Consider the following 15,738-nt stretch of genomic DNA (forward strand, 5'->3'; position numbering starts at 1 on the left):
TAGGTCACTCAATTCTTTTATGGTTTGTTCATTGCTTTTTCGTAATGTAATCAGTTCTTTATGCACAGCACATTAATCGAATTTCAGGTCTATAATTTCTTGCATCAGTTTGCTTACTTCCTGATTTCTTAGTGCACTACTGTACCTGCTTTCTCTGTTTATATCAAGATTTCTTCCTATTTCACTTGAATTTCTATGGAAACCAGAAAAAATGTTACCTTCCCACCTTGGATTTTTCCTTGGAGTATCCATCGCACAGAGGCGCTTGGGTTCCACACCTCTTGAACTCTCAATTGTAGTCACTTCCAGTCCTCTTTTCATTGTTCTTTCTTCATTATCACTATCCTTTTCCATTTTTACCAGAAACTATACAAAAAAAAAACAAAAAAACTTGAACTGGAGATGCACATTTACTGGTCACCCCGAGTAGCCATCACGCACAGTAACAACAAGATTTCATTTGTTGCCGGCTATGAAACCTCTAGGCAGACGCTCACAACACAGCACTTCCATATGCTCTCAATCTCACAATCTGCAGTGCTTGACTTAAGATTGGTCTGCCTAGTTGAAAAACAGAAAATGCACTAACATTGTCAAATAAATATTAATCAAAAATAGAAAATATAATAACTTTGGTTATTTCACAGACCATTAATATTTAGTGGGACACACTTTCCTCTTGATAACCTCCTGCAGGCGTTTTGAGACAGAAAGGGCAAGGTTATGAAGTGTATCCTGTGGTATCCTTGTCTAAGAGTCCCTGATTTCTTTTTCCAGCTTGGGTATGGTAAAGACATCTTTCCCCTGTAAATCATGTTTCACTATCTCCCACAAATTTTCATTTGGATTTATGTCTGGGCTTACCAGGCCATTCTCTGATATACTCAGTTGCACAATCCTCCAACCATTTGTTCACTGACTTGTCCTTGTGTGCAAGGGCCCAATCTTCCTGAAAGATGGCTGCTTGCATATCATCAAATACATCAGGAAGATGGTCACACAGCAGCTCTAAATATACATACTGGTCCACTGTTTGATATTTAGGAAGTACTTGAAGTTTAGTGGTACCATACCTAGTAAATACATCCCATACCATAAGCAAGTCCAGATGTTTTACAGTAGCTTAAATGTACAAGTAGCGTGTGTCAAGAAGGTTGCTACCTGCTGATACACATCTTTACCTCTACTGTCAGACACCGTAAAAGTGGATTCATTGTTCCACGGCACACTCAGCCACTTGCCACTATCCCAACTGCTATATTTATGGGCAAAAATGACTCTATTGCACCTTTATTTACGGATGAGAAAAGTGTTCTTGATAGGTTGGTGATTTGTGTACCCAACCACCATGATCCTACAGTTCATAGTTTGGACTAGCACATCACCAAACAGTTCAAAGTTACTTTCTTTTATTTTGCAGTTGCACATGGATTAGATTCAACCAGATATTTTACAATTGTCTGGGGCCTTGTACTCACTTCACTGCCTTTTCTGAGTGGGAATGGAGAGGCCACTCTCGAGGTGAAACTTGGCAACCCAGCATTTAATATTTCATGAACACACACCAACCTATTCAGCTATTTCCTTCATTGTACAACCAGATTTCTTTAGGGCTATGATTTGGACAATGGTTTCCTGCAATAAATCCTTACTAGATCCCATATTCACAAAATGGTGTGGGGGCCATTTTGAAAGGCGAGGGCACAAGGGACACTCACAGCACATATCCATCCCCCCAGTGGCAAGACATCAGCTGAGCACGTTGGTTTCTGGGAGGAGGATTAGCTCTTCCCACAATGCTACAATGGTAGGTGGCACATTCAAATGGCACAAAAATTCACCCCTCTTAAGGGTGTTTACATTTTCAACATTGCACTGGTCCACTGCAGCCCTGGCAGACCAATCTTATGTCGACAGTTTATAGTTTACCCCCACCCTCCACTCATCAATTTCCTGCCACAATACTTAGGACTGTTCACTTCCTCCATGCTCTCTTATTTAAGACTTACTTCCAACTCACTACCATCCTCTTCCCTTGAACATTTCATCATCTTACTGTTACCCACATTTATCTTTAACTTTCTCCTATTGCATGCCTTCCCAAACTCACTCACTAACTGGTTTAATCCCTCCTCTGACCCTGCCACAAGCACTGTGTTATCTGCAAGCAACAACTGACTCACCATCCACTTCTATCCACAATCTCCATGCATCTTCAATCCCCTTCCCATTACCCTTGTTTACTTCCCATAATATGCCATCCATGTACACATTGAACAGCCATGGTGACAATACATGGCCCTGGCACAGCCCCAACTTTACCTCAAACCACTTGTTCTCTCCATTTACAGTCCTAACACAGGCTCTACTACTCTCATAAAAAACTTTTGATTACCCTTAACCACTTCAATACGGGACTTAAATCTCGCGGGCAGCAGCCAATGCCAGCCGTACGACGTAACGAAATAATATTCGCATCATAAAATATAGTCGCCGCTTATATCGATCGTTCTCTCTTTCACCCGCGAATTTTGAAAACCACAGAGAATGGGATTAAGGGCGCATTTGGGAGAATGTAAAAACACAGGGGCGACTACAATAAATATAATCAAGACGCCGATATGGCAGCGTCGCGAATCCACTTGCTCCTCATGACGCCTACGTGTGCGGCACCGTATGGAAGGGGTTAACAGCTGCCACCCTAACTCGTATATCTGCAATACCTCCCATAATGCCTTTCTGTCTACCCAATAATTAGCCTTCTCCAAATCAATAAAGGCCAAAGAATTACTCTTACCTTTTGCCAAAGCCTTTTCACAAATCTGGCTTACCACAAATATTTGATCCATGCATCCTTTACCTCATTCAGTGGTTTTTTGGCAATAACAAGGAAAACCTAAGTTGTGTTTATGAAAGTGAAGCAGTTGTGTTTTCCTGGTGACCACTAAGGTAAAATAAGTATCCAGTTTGATATAGTGTATTAAACACACAAAATGGAGGATGGAAAAGAAGAAAAAAAAGGAAAAATGAACCAGCGAAGAGAAGATTGGACATGAGCAGAGTCGAGTCATCACTGGAGGTGATACTGAAAAAACTAGTTTGAATGATACCTCAAACTTGACTCAAAGTGGGACAACAATGCTTTTTCAGGGTTACCAAGAGAGGAGTATTAGGTAAAGGTTTAGATGTAGAAAGAGAAACTAGGTATAACAATGTACTAAGAAATTGGGATATTAATGACGTAGAGGAACTAATAGATTTAAAAGTTGATTATAGAGCGATGCTCAGAGAGATAAGCTATCTATGAAAAGCTAACGAAGAGATGAACAGAGAGTTTAATGGTCTAAAAAATGAATTAAATATGGTCAGAAGTGATAACGAAACAATGAAAAATGAAGATAAAAACGAAAATGTAGTACAGTATAAGCTCTTTTAACCGGCACGAGTGGGACCAAAGACGTGCCGGAAAGGGGAAATCCCGGTTACGAGAAGGAATATTAGAAAAATACATTTATTGCCTTTATTCATAGAGTACTTAAATAAAATTCATTCAATGGCTTCACTTTTGTTGTTTATTTATTTACCAGTATATTCATATTTATCTTTATTTTCATGAGATCACGTATGTCTCTTTGTTTAGAATGTTTGTCTCTGCATTAAAAATTCATTTTGAAGGCAGTGAAGAGACATCACGTCGTGAGTCCCCATGTAGGTGCACTGCTCTGCAAACTTGATAAATGTTGCCAATCCTTTAGCGGCATCCTTCCACGTTACTCTTGGCTCTGGGTCATCTTCCTCTTCACTATCAGCCTCTGTTTCCTTACCATGCTTCTCCTCAATCACTGCCTGAATGATTTTGTCGTCAGGTAGTGTGGGGGTGATAGCTTCGTTATTGTCGACCTCCATCCACTCCTGAAGAGCTTCATCAGTGACGGTAAGCTTAGCACTACCACGCATATCCTTCAACTCAGCCATCACTGCCTTCCTTTGTTTCACAACGAAACCTTCAAAATCCTCATCTCCTTCCTCTTGAAACATGACAAGAGGATATAATTTACGCCATGATCGCATCAAAGTTTGTTGTTTTACGTCTTTCCATGCAAGTGAAGCCATAAACACAGCGTCTTTTACATTAAATGCTCGTTGGAAGTTGGGAATAGTGCCTTCATCATAGTTTACCAACTGCCGCATAAAATTCCTCCTGTAGTGCATTTTGAAATTTTGAATTACGCCCTGATCCATGGGCTGTATTAAACTGGTAACATTTGGAGGAAAATAAACAACAAAGATGTTACCCACACTCAACTCCTCGGCTTGCGGATGCGCTTTACAATTGTCTAGCAACAACACAACTTTACTGTCCTCAGGCATTCCTTTCTTTTTCAAATTTTCTTTCACTGCTGGAACAAACACGTGCTGGTAAAGGTCTCTGCATCCATCCATGCATTGCTTTGGGCATGATAATCTACAGGCAAATAAACTAGATTTTTAAAACAACGAGGCTTTCTGTACTTCCCAACGAGACACAATTTCACTGAGTTCCTGCCATGTTCGCACACACTAGCACAGTCAGACGATCCTTGCTCTGTTTAAATCCTTTTATTGTTGCTTCAGCCTCACTTGCCAGAGTTGTCGTCGGCAAACAGCGATAAAACAGGCCAGTCTCATCTGCGTTGTAGATCTGGTCCAGTGTGAGATCATGCTCGGCAACCAACTTAGCAAACCTAAGAGTGAAAGAGAGGGAAAGAAGATTAGAATGCATCCATGTAACATACGCTAAAAAATAGAGATGTGAATCTTTCTTTATCTTTGCCATGACGGCAAACGTTAATGAACGTACCTGTCTATGAATTCCTCAGCAGAAGGTTGATCTGCAGATTTTCGACTCCCCTGACACATCAAGTTTGTGTATTCCATGGCGAATCTTGAATTTGTGTAGCCACCCTTCAGAGAACTGACACGTATCTTCAATCTCCATCTTTGTGGCAAAGTCCTTAGCTTTTTCTCGAAGAATCGGGCCCGATATCGCTGCTCCTTCTGACAGCTTCAGGCAGAACCACTCGTACAGCACCTTGTCTAAAGTGTCCACACATTTTTGTTGTAGGGTGCAGCATTTCTCGGCAGCTTTGGGGGAGTCTTGGGCCTTGATGTCGTATATAGTCGACGAAGCAATGTTAAACTCTTCCATTAGTAGCTTCCTGTTCTCTCCTTTATTCAGGCACTTGCAGATTTCCACCATCTGCTGGAGAGTAAGCACCACACGCTTCCGCTTGTTGACTACCTTTGGCATGATGAAATGGCTTGGAATGACTGCACTGTATGAACACACATGCAAAACTGAGAGGAGTGGGTGTGGTGTGCAGCTGGGGGAGGCGGGTTAGCTCGCTCTCGTCTCACCGGCACTGCGTGGGCGTGACTCATGTGCACATGTTGCAAGGCTCGTTTGCGCATGCGTCGGTGCAGTGCTTGCCACCTCGCGGCAGCGAGTTCCTGGAAGTGCGCTCCTTTGTTTGCTGTCAGTATGTGTTTGTGTGTTGAGAGAGTTGCTAATAGACAGTCACACGCTTAACATCAGGCGTCTTATTACAGTGGGCACTGGGCCTGACGGAGCGGTGGGATTTGTGGGAGATGGCGGGAAAGATGTGCACTACCTCTGGCGGGAGTGGTGCGGGAATTTTAAATTTCATTTTTTCGAATTTTTACATTTTTATACAAAATTGTTATTTCCTCGTGAATAATATGCCGGTTATAAGAAGGAGCCAGATACGAGAATAACGGATAAAAGAGCTTTTACTGTATTGAAAAAAGAGGTCAAAACAAATACAAGCAGTGACTGAAAAAGTTGGACAATCAGTTAAGGAGATGCATCTCCTAGAAATAAAAAACAAAAATCCATGCAAACTAGAACAAGAAAATCAGAAAATAACATTTAAAGAAATGGTACAACAGCAGGTAAGGGAAAATGCTAAAGAAATGGTAATTAGAGTAACTAAAGAAAAGGAAAACTGGGTGAGAGACACGGTAGATGAAAATAAAAGTGGATTGTAGTTTATGATAAAGAAAAACATAATGTATATAAATACCAATGAGAAAAAGAGAGAAATTACAAATGCAATTCTGAGGTTCAAGAGGAGGGACAGGAATTGAACAAAGAGATTGAAGAAGTACATAGGATGCAACAGTACTGTATAAAAAAACACTATAGGCCACTAAAAATCAAACTAAGGTCTCAAATGATAGCTGAAGAAGTACTATCAAAAGCAACAAAGCTAGCAAATAGTGAAAATTACAAAAATGTATGGATAAAAAGGAAATAAGCAATGAAAAAAAAAAAAAAAGAACGGAGACTGAAAAGAATGATTTTTTTTTTTTTTGGAGAGTGCTGGACCTGAGGCTGAGAAAATGGTACATCGGAAAAAAAAGGAGAAACCAAAAAAGAGAAAAAAAAAAAAAAAATAACATAATAACATAGTATAATTACAGGTCTAAACAAATTAAACCATTGTCAATAGAGAAACCAGACATAATGGGAATTGTGGAGACAAAATTAAAAGGTCTACGAAACCATTGGGCGAGAAACAGAACAGAAACAGGGTCCAGGAGTCATGTTTTTGACAACAAAAGGTTTAAATGTGACAAAGATAACAGAAGGAAAAAATAATGTGGAATTGATTATAATTAAAGTTGAAAACAGAAACATGAAAAGTAGAAAATTTATAGCAGTACATGTGCCCCAAAAATCACAGGCTTAGACAGATAGTGATCATTCCAAAATACTGGAAGACACGAATGCATTAATTGAATTATTGAAAGGAAGAAACATAGCAAGTACGGGTGACTTTAATTCAAAAGAAATATGTTGGGAAGAAATGTCAGTAAAAGGTGGAGAAGAACTTTGGGGAAATATTCTACTGGATATGATCATTAATTACACATTGACTCAATGGGTAAAGGAAAATACCAGATGTAGAAACAATGAAGAACAGTTGAGACTAGATTTAATATTCACATTAGAGCCTCAAATCATGGATAAAATGGAATACAAAGTACCAATTGGGAAGAGTGACCACATACTTACAGAGTTCAAACTAAAAGAACAAATTGATTTGAGAAGAAATGAGAAACATAGAAAAGGAAGACTAATGTACAACAAAACAGAGTTTGAAAAACTCAGAACATTTGTTCAAAATGCGTACTGGGAAAACTTCTTAAATGAAGAAACAGAGTTGGAAGAGAAATACACATACCAAAGGATTTTTCCCCCTTACATGGGAGGTAGCCAAAAAACAAAGGCATAGAATCCACTCCCACCCATTCCATCCCCCACATACTCCACTTCCCTCTACCCTCTTCCCCTCTTATCTTGACACCTGGATAATGGGTCATTCCTGTATCTTGTCCACTGCCCTGAGTCAGAAGCAGTGTCACAAGACAGCACATCCACAGCAAGGCTGCTTCATTAAATTGGCAACCCCCCTCTCCATCCCCCCATGCAGAAAAGGAGATGGGGAGAAATCCCTTCGGGCTGTGTCAATTTATTTCTCATAGTCCCTCACCCCCAATCCCCAACCCACTCCCAATGCCTCTTTTACCCCATCCATCCATCTCTTAGGACCTCTGCTTTCCACACCTCTTCTACTAATATTTTTCACTCGTTCTTTCCACGTGTCTAAACCATCCCAATACTCTTTCATCATCCCTACCTCCCAACTCCCTTTCCACCCCTGTTCTCCTCCTCACCTCATTTCTCACTCTAGCCTAGTAATCCCTATCATACTTCTCAGGCATTTCATCTCAAACATATTAAACTCATCTCTTCCTCTCTTATGTTCCATGTTTCTGCCCCATACAGTGCTGTCAGTACAATCACTGCTTCATACAATCTCCTCTTATCATCCATTCCCAAATGTCTATTTCTCATTACACTTTTTAATCCACCAAGGCATTTACTCCTCTCAATCTACATTCCACTTCCATCACCACTCCTCCCTTTCCTGCCACATTCGCACCCAAGTATCTAAAACTATCCACTTCCTCCAGTCTCTATTAATACTCACTTCCAGCCTGCTGCCACTTTCTCCCCTTGTACAACTCATCACCTTACCCACATTTATCCTTCTTTCACACACCGTGTCACTACCTCAATCTCTCCTCTGATCTTTCAACAAGCACAGTGTCATCAGCAAACAACAACTGGCTTAGCTCCCACTTTTCTCCATTTTCTTTAACCATTTCCAATCCCTGACCCACTACCCCTGCATTTACCTCTTGCACCACCCCGTCCATGTATAGATTGAACAGCCAGGGTGACATAACGCATCCTTGACGAAGTCCCACCCTTACCTTAAACCACTCACTCTCTCCATTTCTAATCCTCACACACGCTCTACTATCGTAAAAACTCTTGACAGCAAGGAGGGAATGGACAAATACCAAAGAAAAAACAAGAATCAAGAATGGGTGTACATGAAGTGTGGGTATAACAAACTGTAATGAGGCTAAAGGTAGAAGAGACAAGCCCTGGAAAAGATGGAAAAAAGACAAAGAATTGTAAATATATATCAAAATAAGAAACGAATATGTAAAAATATGCAGGGAAGAAAAAAGAAACAATGAAAAGGACATAATAGAAAAAAAAGCAAGGACCAACCTAAACTATTGCACAGGTATGTAAATGACAAACTTGAAGATAAAAATGAAATGGTGGAAGTGCATGAAGGAAATAATGAATATATAGATGATGTAGAAATGACTAAAATTATGAACAAACATTTTAAATCTGTGTTCACAACTGAAAGTTCACAAAATTTAGAGGAAGAATAGAGAGAAAGATCCCCGAATCAAAGAAATAATGGTGACACAGAAAGAAATAATGGACCAAATAAAAACCTTCATGTCAGAAAATCACATAGGCTGGACGGAATTGCAAATTGGATATTAAAAGAATGTACAGTGAGGAGTCCTTATACGGCAATTCTTTATCTGGTAAATTCACAGTTACGGTATTTGATAATTACTACCCTCGATTCTATATATGGTAAGAAAAATTCACAGATATGGTATCTGCTCATGTTTTGAAGAGGAAAGAGCAGGGATAAGGTACATCTGCCATATCCTATTATTACATGTTATAATGGGGTCGGTATACGGTAATTTCAATTTGCGATAAGGTTTCCAGGAATGTATATGTACCATATAATGAGGACTTACTGTATATAGGAACTAATGGACAAAGTACACAAGATAATTTATTTCTCACTCAAAGAAAGAAAAGTACCACAAGAATGGAAAAATGCAAATATTGTACCAATATACAAAGGAGGGGACAATGAAAATCCAACCAACTATAGACCGGTCTCCCTTACAAGTACATGTATATATATACCAAAGTTTTTTTTTCCTCATTATTCGGGAGGTAGCCAAAAGACAAAGGCATGGAAACCACTCCCACCCTTTCCATTCCCTACATACTCCCCTCTACCCTTTTCCCTCCTTCTCATCTTAGCTTCTCCTGGAAGATGTCTCATCCCTGCATCTTGTCCACTGCCCTGGGTCAGAAGCAGTGTCGCAAGACACAGCACATCCACAACATGGACATGGCCACTTTATCAATTTGGCAAAAAAAAAAAAAAAAAACTCCATCCCCTCATGCAGAAAAGAGAAGACGGGGAGAAATCCTTTCGGGCTGAGTCAATTTATTTCTCATACATACTCCCTCGCCCTCCATCCCCACCCACTCCACCTCGTGCATCACAGTATCATCCATACACAACCCTTCTCCATTCACCTTATCTTCTGTCCTCTCCTGTCCCTCCCCAACAGACATTCACCTCTTTCCCAATGCCCCTTTTACCCCATCCATCAATCTCATCCTAGGATGCCCCTTCATGTTCACTCCTTCTACCTCTGCCTTCCACACCTCTTTTACTAATCTTTCTTCACTCATTCTTTCCATATGTCCAAACCATCCCAATAATCTTTCATCAACCATATCTCCCAACTCCCTTTCCACCCCTGTTATCCTCCTTACCTCATTTCTCATTGTATCCAGCCTAGTAACCTGTATCATATTTCTCAGGCATTTCTCAAACACATTCAAACTCCTCTCTTATGTTCCATGTTTCTGCCCCATACAGTGCTGTCGGCACAATCACTCCTACATACAATCTCCTCTTATCATCCATTCCCAAATGTCTCTTCTCATTACACTTTTTAATCCCCCAAGGCATTTACTCACTTCTCTCAATCTGCATTCTACTTCCACCCCCACTCCTCCCTTTCCTGCCACATTCATACACAAGTATCTAAAACTACCCACTTTCTCTAGTCTCTCTCCCTTAATACTCACTTCCAGTCTGCTGTCACTCTCTCCCCTTGTACATCTCATCACCTTACTTTTACCCAAATTTATCTTCAACTTCCTTTTTTTGCACACCTTCCCAAACTCTTTCACTAACTTCCTCAATCCCTCCTTTGATCCTGTTACAAGTGCAGTGTCATTCGCAAACAACAACTGGCATATATGTCCCACTTTTCTTCATTTTCTTTAACCATCTCCATCCACTGACCTACTACCCTTGCATTCACCTCTCGCACCACCCCATCCATGTATAAATTGAATAGTCAGGGCGACACAACACATATCTGATGAAGTCCCACCTTTACCTCAAACCACTTATTCTCTCTATTTCTAATCCTAACACAAGCTCTACTATTCTCGTAAAAACTTTTGACTGCTCTTAACAGCTTTCCTCCTATTCCATATATCTGCAAAACCTCCCACCGTCCCTTTCTGTCTATCCTATCATAAGCCTTTTCCAGATCCATAAAAGCCCAAAAAACATCCTTACCTTTTCCTATAGCTTTTTCACGTGTCTAACCACAAAAATCTGATCTACACAACCTCTACCTGTCCTAAAACCACACTGTTCCTCACCAATTACTCCTTCTGTTCCTTTCCTAATCCTCCCATAAGCCTTCCCAACTACACTTAACAAGCTGATCCCTCAGAAACAACAACACTCACACTTGTCCCCTTTTCCCATGTAAAGTGGAACTATACAGGCAGTCCCTCAGTCCTCCAGCACTCTACCCTCTCTTAAAGAAACATTAGATAACCTCACCAGCCAGTCCACCATCACTGTACCTCCTTTTTTTCAGACATCAAACCCAGGCGCTCTCATCATCTTAGCAACTGCCATCACTTCATCTTTCCTTATTTCTCCTCCATTTTTCACACTCATCACAGACATTTTCTTAGTGCTTCCCACTACAACTACCTTTCCCTCCCTATCCTCCTTCACATTTAGCAACTCCCTGAAATAATCTGCCCATCTTCCTCTCACTGCCTTCTTTTCCATTATCATCTCTCCTCTGCATCTTTTACCTTTTGTTCTTTACATGATTCGCCTCCTCTTTCTCTTTTAATTTTTCCAAAACATTTTTTATTACTTTTAAAATTTTCTGTCATACTCTTACCCCATTTCACATCTGCTCTCCTCTTTGCTTCCTTTATCTTATGCTTTACTTCTCTTCTTTTCTCTGTAGTTTGTACCTCTCATATGATTCCCTCGTCACAATTTGTAACCAATCTATGAAAGCCTGCTTCTCTTCCACACCCTTCTTTGCTTCCTCATCTCACCACTTACTACCCTTCCCTCTATTTCCTCCCACCCTCCTTGTTCCACACACCATCTTTGCACACCTTATGACTCCCTCCTTGAATCATCCCCATTCCCCCTCCACTCCTAGTTCTACTCTATCCTTTACTCCCTCCCACTCCTCTCGGAGCTTCATATACTCCTTTTCTTTCTCGTTTAAGCAGTTCACTCTACCTCCCTACCTTCTGCCCTTTTCCTCTTTCTCTACCTATTCTCCACTCTCAACTTAACTTCTACCAAAAAATTATCTGATATTCCCCCACTCTCTCCCCTTAGAACATGTACATCCTTAAGTCTTCATACTGTACTCCTGGTTATCACTATGTAGTCCATTAATGCTCTATCTGCCACCCTTCCATCCACCACCCTCTCCCATGTGTACTTATGGTTGACTTTCTTCCTAAATGCTTTATTTGCTATCAACTCTCTTTTGAGACACATCTCCATCAACTTTCCACTACAATTTTTTCCTGGAACTCCATACTTCCCAATCACTCTGTCTATTGGTTCATTTTCTACCCAAGCATTAAGGTCTCCCAATACAACTACATTGATGTTTCTCCATAATCCCTCTATGCACTCATTTAAATCCATCCAAAAGCCTCCCTTTCCCCTATGCTCTTCTCACTATCAGGCCCATACACACTTGCAAAAACCCACATCTTCCTTTCCAGCTTCACCTTCATCCACAACAACCTTGAAGAAAACTTCCACTCCACCACATGCTTACCTATCTCTTCAATTACTAGTAAAGCCACCCCTTCTCTCCCTCATCCCCTCTTCACTCCTGAGAATTTGAGATCAAACTGAATGCTGAAAGATACAAAGGCAGGTCACTACAATTATAGGTCTCTTCCCATACAATACAACTAGGGAAATACATTGCTCTTCACCAGTTATTTCCTCTGTTCCTCTCCTAGTCCTCTCAATAAAAACTGCTCCCATAAGCCCTTCCATCTACATTAAACAAACTATATATCTACCCATATTTGTCAAGTCAGAGGCATGCACCAATTCCCATTCCAGCCCCAATGCATTCTGCTCCTTCCCATCCACCACCCTTGTTTCCCTCTCATCTTAGCTCCTTGTGGATGAAGGGTCATCCCTCACTTCCGCCAACTGCCCTGGGTCACAAGCATTGCAGCAACAAGCTTATCACTCTGAAACTACCACAATCATATTTGTCTGGTTCTCCTTTGTAATTATAAACAGAATTATGCAGGTACTCCTCCAGACCTCTGGCACTCTACCCTCCCAGAGACACACTTTAAACTACCTTACAAGCCTGTCCACTATAACTGTGCCTCCCTTTTTCAGACACCCATCCAACCTAGGTGCCTTACCAGCTCTAATTATTTTCAAAAGCTCCATTTACTCCAACTTTTTTGCCTCCCTTCCATTTCCCTCTCCCATCACTGTCACTTTCTAAGCACCTACTACCACAGTCAGTCCTTCCTCATCATCCTCTACATTCAACATCTCTCAAAAAAAACTCTATCCACCTTCCCCTTACTGCTTTCACTTTTATTAACATCTGTCCATCTTCCTCTATTTCCATTTCCTCTCTGCCTGACTTATTCCCCTTTCTCTCTTAACTTTCTTCCAAAACATCTTTTTATTCCTTTAAAATTGTTCTATCATACCTCAACCCCATTTTTCATCTGCACTCCTCTTTGCCTCATTTAACTTGTGTTTAGTTTCTTTTCTTTTTTCCTTGTACCATTCATATGCTTCCCAAATCTTACTTTCCAACCAGTCCCTAAATGATCACTTCTCATCTTCACTTCATCATCTCACCTCTCACTTCCCTTTCTTCTATTCTCTCCTATCCTCCTTGTTCCACATACCATCTTTGCACACCTTGTTACTTTCTTCTAGAAATACCCCCATTCCTATTCCACTCCCAGCCCTACTCTTTCACCCATCCTACATTTCTCTCAGCTTCTCCTGGTACTCATGCTCCTATTCCTTTTCATTTAAAGAGTTCACTCTAAGCACCTCTCTAACCTTCTACTCTTTTCCTCCTGATCCCCCCATCTTCCACTCACAACTTGTCTTCCACCAAAGAATTATCTGACATTCCCCCACTCTATCCCTGAAGAACATGGACATTCAAAACTTCCTATCTTTACTTTGAATACCACTACATAGCCAATTCATATTGTATCCACCACCTTTCCATCCACCACTCTTTTCCATTTGTACTTATGCTTGATTTTCTTCTTAAACACTGTGTTTGCTCTCATCAATTCTTAACACATTTCCACCATCAACACTCCACTATGATTTTTACCAGGCACTCCAAATTTCCAGGAGGTGCTAAGGTAAGAGGGAGGGTGGAGGGGTGTGGAGTGTATTCAGGGATGGAATGGGTGGGAATGATTTTATGCCTTTTCCTTTTTGGCTACCTCCCTTGTAAGGGGGAAAAAAGCCTTGGTATATGTATGTACTCCAAATTTCCCTAACCATTCCATCCATTGGTTCATCACCTCTAGCATTGAGAGTACTACATTGACATTCTTCCCAAAACTGTCTAAGCACTCATTTAGATATATCCAAAAAGTCTTCCTTTCCTGTACACTTTTCTCACTATCAGGTCCGTAGACATTTACAAAAACCCACATCATCCCAGTGTCACCATCCACATTAACTTTGAAGATGCTTCCTACTCCATGCAATTTCCTATCTCATCACTTACTAGTAGAGCCATCCCTTCCCTCCTTTGCCCCCTCCTTACTCCCAACACCCTCTCCACTACACTCCCATACTCAAAATAACTTCTTTCAAATTAGTTTCACTTAATGCTAACACATCCTTCTTCCTTCTCACAAATATACTGACTCTATCTTGCCTTTTATTCTCATTAGTACCACAACCACACAAATATAATGACCCAAGCCTTAGGGTTCCCAGACCTTCTTATGCCTTGACTTTTCATATGGTAACCTTACAGAGAGCAGGATATGTAGTCCTTTTACTCCGTCCCACTTTGTTGCCTTTTACAACTGACAATGGAAACATGGTGGCAGAATTCTTTCTTCCCCCTTCCACAGGGGACAGAGGCAGAAAGAAAAACTAAAACTTAATGAAGTGGTACAGGACAGTTTTAAGAGGGACCACTGAAAATCCTGGGCACTGGGTAATGCACTGGCATCTGTTTGGATTGCACTGTAATAAGAGCAACACAAGCTCTCTTTGCCCTTTTGCTGTGGAACACACTGTCCACAGCTGCACCTGAAATAGTCAAATTCATGAATTTTAGCAAGGCTATGCAATGGGAAATCGGGGGCTAGGGGATAGCTACTTCTTCTGCAAGCTACAGGCTACCTGGAATAAATTAAGAAGCTGACCAAATGTTTGAAAATTTAATAAAAAATTCTTCAGCCTGTTCATAGGCCTATGGCGTTCATGCCATAGGCCTAACCATGCTAACCTCCTTGCAGGAACAGATGAATTATCCATGCACTGTGGATGTTTTCATCTTGGTGGTCATGTGGATGTTTTTCCAACAAAACAAAATAAAAACCAGCCCTGCTGGGCATGCTTGGGCCTGGTAGATAGGGCCAGGCCCATCAATGTCTACTAGTTATTAGGCCTACCATTTCATGTCTGGTGGTGTGCATTTATGTATGTACAGCATGCATGCAGTAATGCATTCCATTGAACTTGCCAGTCCTTATTTCCTGCTTGTTCTGGGCTATCATCCTCTGAAGATTCTTTGCTCTCAATATGTTCTTTGTCAGCTGAGTCTTGTTTGGATATCCAAATTGGTTCATACATGTATCCTTGTACTGTACCCACATTGGAACATAGAGGGCATCCAAATCCAATAAATCTTCTTCACTCAATATGAAATCCCCATTGTGTTGTTCACTGGCAACCTTGGTGTCATCAGTTGCTCTAGTAGTGGAAAATGTAACTATGGCGCTGGAAAGTTAATTTGCAACCAGGCACTTTTAAGATCATGTTATTTGGATAAGATCAAGACTATAAAATGCTAGAAATGTGCATTTTAGTGTTCTAATTTCTTCTAAGTTATATTTTCATACATGAAATAACAAACAAATAAATCCAAAAC

The 15,738-nt window shown here is 40.7% G+C and overlaps 1 protein-coding gene across 14 annotated transcripts in view; it reads left to right on the forward strand.

The window, feature by feature from the left end:
- The window catches only part of osp (myosin phosphatase Rho interacting protein outspread), a 600,580-nt gene that overhangs the window by 165,412 nt on the left and 419,430 nt on the right, over nucleotides 1-15,738 (forward strand). The gene's annotated exons all lie outside the window — the stretch shown is intronic.

The sequence above is a fragment of the Oratosquilla oratoria genome, unplaced genomic scaffold, assembly GCF_046742065.1.
Source record: "Oratosquilla oratoria isolate Oo_2021 unplaced genomic scaffold, ASM4674206v1 SCAFFOLD50, whole genome shotgun sequence".
Taxonomy (NCBI): Eukaryota; Metazoa; Arthropoda; class Malacostraca; order Stomatopoda; family Squillidae; genus Oratosquilla; species Oratosquilla oratoria.